The sequence below is a fragment of the Pelophylax lessonae genome (assembly GCF_965119305.1).
Source record: "Pelophylax lessonae genome assembly, chromosome: 10".
NCBI classification, from domain to species: Eukaryota; Metazoa; Chordata; class Amphibia; order Anura; family Ranidae; genus Pelophylax; species Pelophylax lessonae.
The window spans coordinates 59096708-59102707 of NC_138777.1; positions in this window are offsets into that span (position 1 = coordinate 59096708).

Consider the following 6000-nt stretch of genomic DNA (forward strand, 5'->3'; position numbering starts at 1 on the left):
GCACTGCGCGTTCCAAACAAAGGGAAGTGAGAGGGGAAAATAGAGTTCTGAAAGCTCATGGAAGACAGTAGAAGGAGACAGAAAAACATGGTAAGGCCTCATTTACATTTGCAGTACTTTCTGAAGAGTGATCTGCTTTCGGAGAGCATTTACCTCCTACATGTTGGACTGCAACCCGGCAACCTTGTGCATTGCATGTGGTTGAATCGTGGCCCCCCCGTTCACTTGAATATGACAGGGGGTATAATTCCTGCTGCTGCTCCCCAAATCATCATGGACTGTGGAAAATGTTGTATTTCATTTGGAATTTAAGGTCCTAGAGTCTAGAGGAAGAGTGGAGAGGCACAGAATCCAAGTTGCATGAGGTCCAGTGTGAAGTTTCCACAGTCAGTGATGATTTGGGGAGCCATGTCATCTGCTGGTGTTGGTCCACTGTGTTTTATCAAGTCTGAAGTCAGCGCCACCCTCTACCAGGAAATTCTAGAGCACTTCATGCTTCCCTCTGCTGACCAGCTTTATGGAGATGCTGGTTTCATTTTCCAGCAGGACTTGGCACCTGCCCAAACTGCCAAAAGTACCAATACCTGTTTTAATAATCATGGTATCACTGTGCTTGACTGGCCAGCAAACTCAGCTGACCTAAATCCCATAGAGAATTTGTGGGGTATTGTCAAGAGGAAGATGAGAGACACCAGATCCAACAATGCAGATGGGCTGAAAGCCACTATCAAAGCAACCTGGGCTTCCATAACACCTCAGAAGTGCCACAGTCTGATCACCTTCGTGCCACATCACCTTGATGCAGTAGTTTACGCAAAAGGAGCCCCATCCATCCCCCATCCCAAGTATTGAGTGCATACTATACTGTACATGGACATACTTTTCAGTAAGCCAACATTTCTGTATTAAAATTCCTTTTTTTTATTGGTCTTATGTAATATTCTAATTTCCTGAGATACTGAATTTTGGGTTTTCACTAGCTGTAAGCCATAATCCGTGGCACTAAGCAGCTCTCACTGTGGTGTCAATCATGTAGGAGGTAAGTGGAAAGAACCATAGTGCAAATCGCTAATAAAAATAATTTATTTCTATCTAAAAATCCACTCACATTTCAGAAGTAAAAAACTATTTCATAATACGATCCTCAGCATACACAGCTCCACCTAGTGCCAGCTTGATTACGTCACCACCCACCTCACGCGTAGCACCCAGTGGGCTTTGTCAATAGTTCAGGCTTGCCTGAGAGCTGAGAGCTGCTGAGAGCCATTTGAGAGTGTACAGCCAGTAGGAGCGGTGCAATTTATAACACTGCAAAGCCCATATAGACCTCCTTTAATTAGTGAAGTCCATTCAACAAGGTGAGAAGACACCCATAGGTGGGGTGAAGGGCACTGTGGTGATCAGAGGCAATTACTTAAGATTTTCTGGTGTATGGGACTGCACTTTTTTTCACGGACGTTGAATAATTTATTGATGGACTGTATATATATTTAAAAGAAAGCATGGACTCACATAAATTTATTATATATAGACGATTTTTGCACTATTTTTAGATATTTATTTATGCACTACAATTTGAATGCACTGTATTGAAGGAGAGCGCTGCACTTTTTTGTGACAAATTTTATGAGATGCACCTGTATATACATATGTAAACAGGTAAGCATAAGGGGTCCCCAGATCACGGTAATACTGACATTAGGGAGTTAAGTGGACTGATGCATTACAGCAATATCTGGAGGAACAATCTGAGCCTGAACAGGTAGGTTTGTAAATTATATGTGCAATAAAAAGCCTAAAATAGAACCAATGCCAAAATATTTGTTAGTTTTGAATAACGTGGGAAATAGTTAAGAACCTTTAGTGCTGTCTGTGTCGCCCCTGGGTATTCGCCCTCCTTATTTGATTTTCTGAACATGTCCCTGTGACAGAAGAGGAAAAAAGTAAAATTTTACAGTTGTCACCCCAACAAGAAGTAACGGGAAATCTTATAATGGAAATGTAAATTTCAGAGAAAACTGTATAAGAAGAGATTTTTGAAAATATTATTTCATAATGTGTTTATGGAAGAAAAAGTACAGGAAAATCTTTCTAACATGATACAGATAAAATAAAAAAATAAAAATAAAAAAAAAGATGACATAACTCTTCGTTATTCTGCCTAAAAACAATAAAATAAGATTTAGCATTAGACATACAGCGTTTTATTAGGAACTGGTCAAAGTAGAAACAGCCTTTGCTGATATTTTTTGAAAGTGCAAGCTCTAACATTTGCCTCTGGCGGCGCGCGCTCGCCCCCTATATACGTCACTTTGCCCAGGAGGGGCTGACCTCCGCCGTATATAGTCGTGCGTCGGTTGGCAAGTGATTAAGCAGGTGTTTACGCCCCATTTTGGTGGGCTACAGTTGTGGCTCCTTGTAGTCCTGTGCACCTTCTGTGTCGCCCTTGGTGGGAGGATCCATGCCTCCATTTTGGAAGACAACTTCTCAGTCATCAACATGTTCTCTGGTCTTCGATTGATATCGCCATTTTGACATCACAGACCCCCTGAGGAAGACCTTACTCCATAGGTCGAAACGCGTCGGATTTCTTGCATCCCTTATGTGATGATCTATTATATGCGATTATCATTTTTTGTTGTTACATCATCTTATTCCACTTGTAACCAGAGCTCATAATTTATTCTATTTCCCTCTTGGGAATTTTTTTACCATGTATGTTTTTTACATTTCTTCCACTTATGAATAAAGGAATTAAAAAAAAAATAAAATTACAGCTTCGTACATTTCATACAAATTGTCACTGCTGCTAAAAGCCCCCGGGGGTTTGTACTTGTGTACTTCCATTTGCTAGCCACTAAGAAGACTACCTTCTGGGACATGTAAGCAGAGGAATCTCATGAATATTTTCCAACAGCGGTTACTGAAGAACCGACAGCACCAAGTGGAGATCCAATGAGGGCAATGGAGACCGAACTGGGCGAGCCAAGTGGCGAACCCCCCTGAACAAAGGTGCGAACCACAGAAAGAGTAGCCAAAGGATGATGAAAGAAAACAGCCATGGTCGAACCTGGCCCTCGGTGGTACCTGAGGTCAGACGCTGCTCCACACCTCGTTGGAGAAAAGCCAAACTCCGAGTCACTGAAAAGAAACAGGGCTGAACCCCAAGAAATTCACATCCGCAAAGTACGCTCTTTAAACGCGATGGTAAATCTACCTAGAAGTAGATTTACTAACTTACAGCAGCATGGGAATCACGGATTCAGACAATCACCTAGTCTTCAGCACCGGGCTTCTGACAGCCAAGCCATTAAAGCCAGCGATTGTAGAGCACGATGGAAGATTGGCCCTTGAGCCAACAGATCTCCTCTAAGAGGAAGTCTCAAAGGAGTATCGGCGACCAACCATATCAGATCTGCGTACTAAGACTGGCAAGGCCAGCCTGGAGCCACTAGGATGGCCGTGATCCCATGTGCCTCGAGCCTACGCAGGAGTTTTGGCAGAAGTTCTAGAAGAGAAAAGACATATATCAGACGATACTGGACCCAAAGGAGCCATCAGTGCGATTGTGACATTGGCCAGAGGATCCCGAGACCATGCCACAAACCCAAGCACCTTCCTGTTGAGACAAGAGGCCAACAGGACCACCTTGGGAGTTCCCCACTGGAGACACAACTGATGAAACACCCCCGGAGGAAATTTTTCATTATATTGATCGGTAGTCTGGATTCTTCCAGAGTCCAGAACCCCTGAGCACCACCACCCCACTCGAACAGGCTGGCATCCATGGTGACCACCATCCAGTACAGGGGAAGGAAGATTTACCCTGTTGAAGTGCTGAAGAGTGAAGCCACTGAATCAGGGACCCTCTCGTACCTCGGCTCAACAGGATCAGATTGTTAGAGACTGTGGATTCTTGCCCCACATGGCAAGAATCTCTCTTTGCAGAGGCCTCATGTGGACAGATTTTTGAAACTCGTCCCATGGGAGGAACATCCGGGCTGAGGTCGAGGCCAGAACAGACCCAGATAGTCCAACTAGGTGGGCGAAACCAGAGCCAATACCTGAAAATTTAATTTCCAACCAAACTCCTGCAGGGTCCCCACAGTAATTTTCAGGTTGTCCGTCAGAGCAGTCGAAGAAGAAGATCATCCAGGTACTCCAGTATCGCAATTCCCCACTGGCACAACAATGCCAGCACCGGGGCCAACACTTGCAAAAATTAGAGGGGTTGGGGTGAGACCTCTTGATAATGCTCCTTGCCCACAGCAAGCAGAGGAAGCGTGGGTGACCGACATATATCAGGATATGAAGGTAAGCCTCCTTACTATCGATAGAGGCTAGAAGATCCTCCTGATGTAGGGATGCCACTACCCTACAAATGGACTCCATTTGAAACTTCTGTCCCTGCACAAAGCGGTTCAGAGCTTGAGGTCCAAGATTGAATCAACCTCGCTTTCCTTCCTGGGACCTGCAAACATAAAACAAACATTCCGAGATCTGAGACCGAAACAATCACCCCTTGTACTACCAAGTCTTGCCCCGCCCCAAAGAGACCTCGCAGGCGGTCTGGGGATAAACGCAGGTTGGAAAGTAATAACCTCTCTGGAGGAGAAGACCGATAACTTGGTCTTGTAGCTGGACCGAATCAGCTCGTGGACCCACTTGTCTTCAATCAGGAAGATCCACGGGTCCGGAAGGAAACAAAGACATCCTTCCCCACCCCAGATAAGGGTGAGAGCGCCCCTTCAGGTAGAAGGGGTGTTTGTCTGCGGGTCTGGAAGAACCCGCTCTCGGCATACCAGACCAGGTCCTCATGGAACCTCCGGAGGAGGTCTTTCCAGGGAGGCTCTGAACAGACGATTCCCTACAAAGGGAAGATCACATAAGGCCATCTGGAAAGTCTTGTCCACAGATCAGCATTTTAGCCATATCATGCGCCAAAGGATTATTGCTGTCACGTACAGCCCAGAGACTAAGGGAGCTACATCCAGAGAGGCATCACAGACTAACTGTAACCCCTAGACCAACTAGTCTACCAGCTCCTCAAAAGAAGGAGGAATCTGTTACCCCTCCAGATCCTGGCATAAAAGCTTTGCCCACTCGGGAAAGTCAGGGACACTATGCTATGGTGAACACCAGCCTAAGGACCGAACCCGCTAGAGAAAACATGTGACAAGCCAAAGTCTCCTCCACCTGAAATAGGGCAGAATTTTTCAGCCTGGAGACCTGAGCCACAGGTGGGACTGCCCATGTACTCAACAGAGACTGTTCAAGGGATACCGTCTATTAAAACACTTAGGCCCGCCATATTGCGTTTAGAACAACTCCACTGATTCACAGATCCAGTAGAGTTAGCTATATGCTAAGCTCACCCTGAGAACATAACAAGCAGGGGAGGTCGCTGACCACAGTCCCGCAAGGAGACGCCAGCTAAAGGTCCACAAAATAACAACCTATTAGACCAAAGGGTCGTCGTCCATAGAGGACATAAAAGGACATAGCCATCTAGAAAGGGGAAGAGGGGGCCCGCCGTGACGCAGACGCTCAGGCATAGTCCCTCATACAATAATGGCTGCTGCAGTTCCCTAAAAAATGCAGCACCCCCACGGCGTCCCCTGGTTCAAGGTGGGCGCCAGGCAGACCACATGTCCATCCCACTGAGGAGGGGGAAATGTGGACTCTCATCAACTGCTCCATCAACCCGGACAGCAGCCGAACAGCCTGGTCATCAGTTTGGACAGCCTGGCCAGCAACTCGGACAGCCAGCCGTGAGTAGGCCGCAAAGCCGCAGCCTAAATTAGGGTCCGCGTGTGTCGTGTGTCTGCCGGCAGCTGGGTTAGCTTGATCAGCAGCTCAGACAGCTCGATTAGGAGCTCAGACAGCTTGGTCAGTCACTCGGACAGCTGGATCAGTTGCCTGGACAGCCAGCTCTGCTAAGCCGTGGCCCCAACTTTCGGCCCGACCCGGCTATGTGAAACGCGCCTCCGTTGGCAGCAC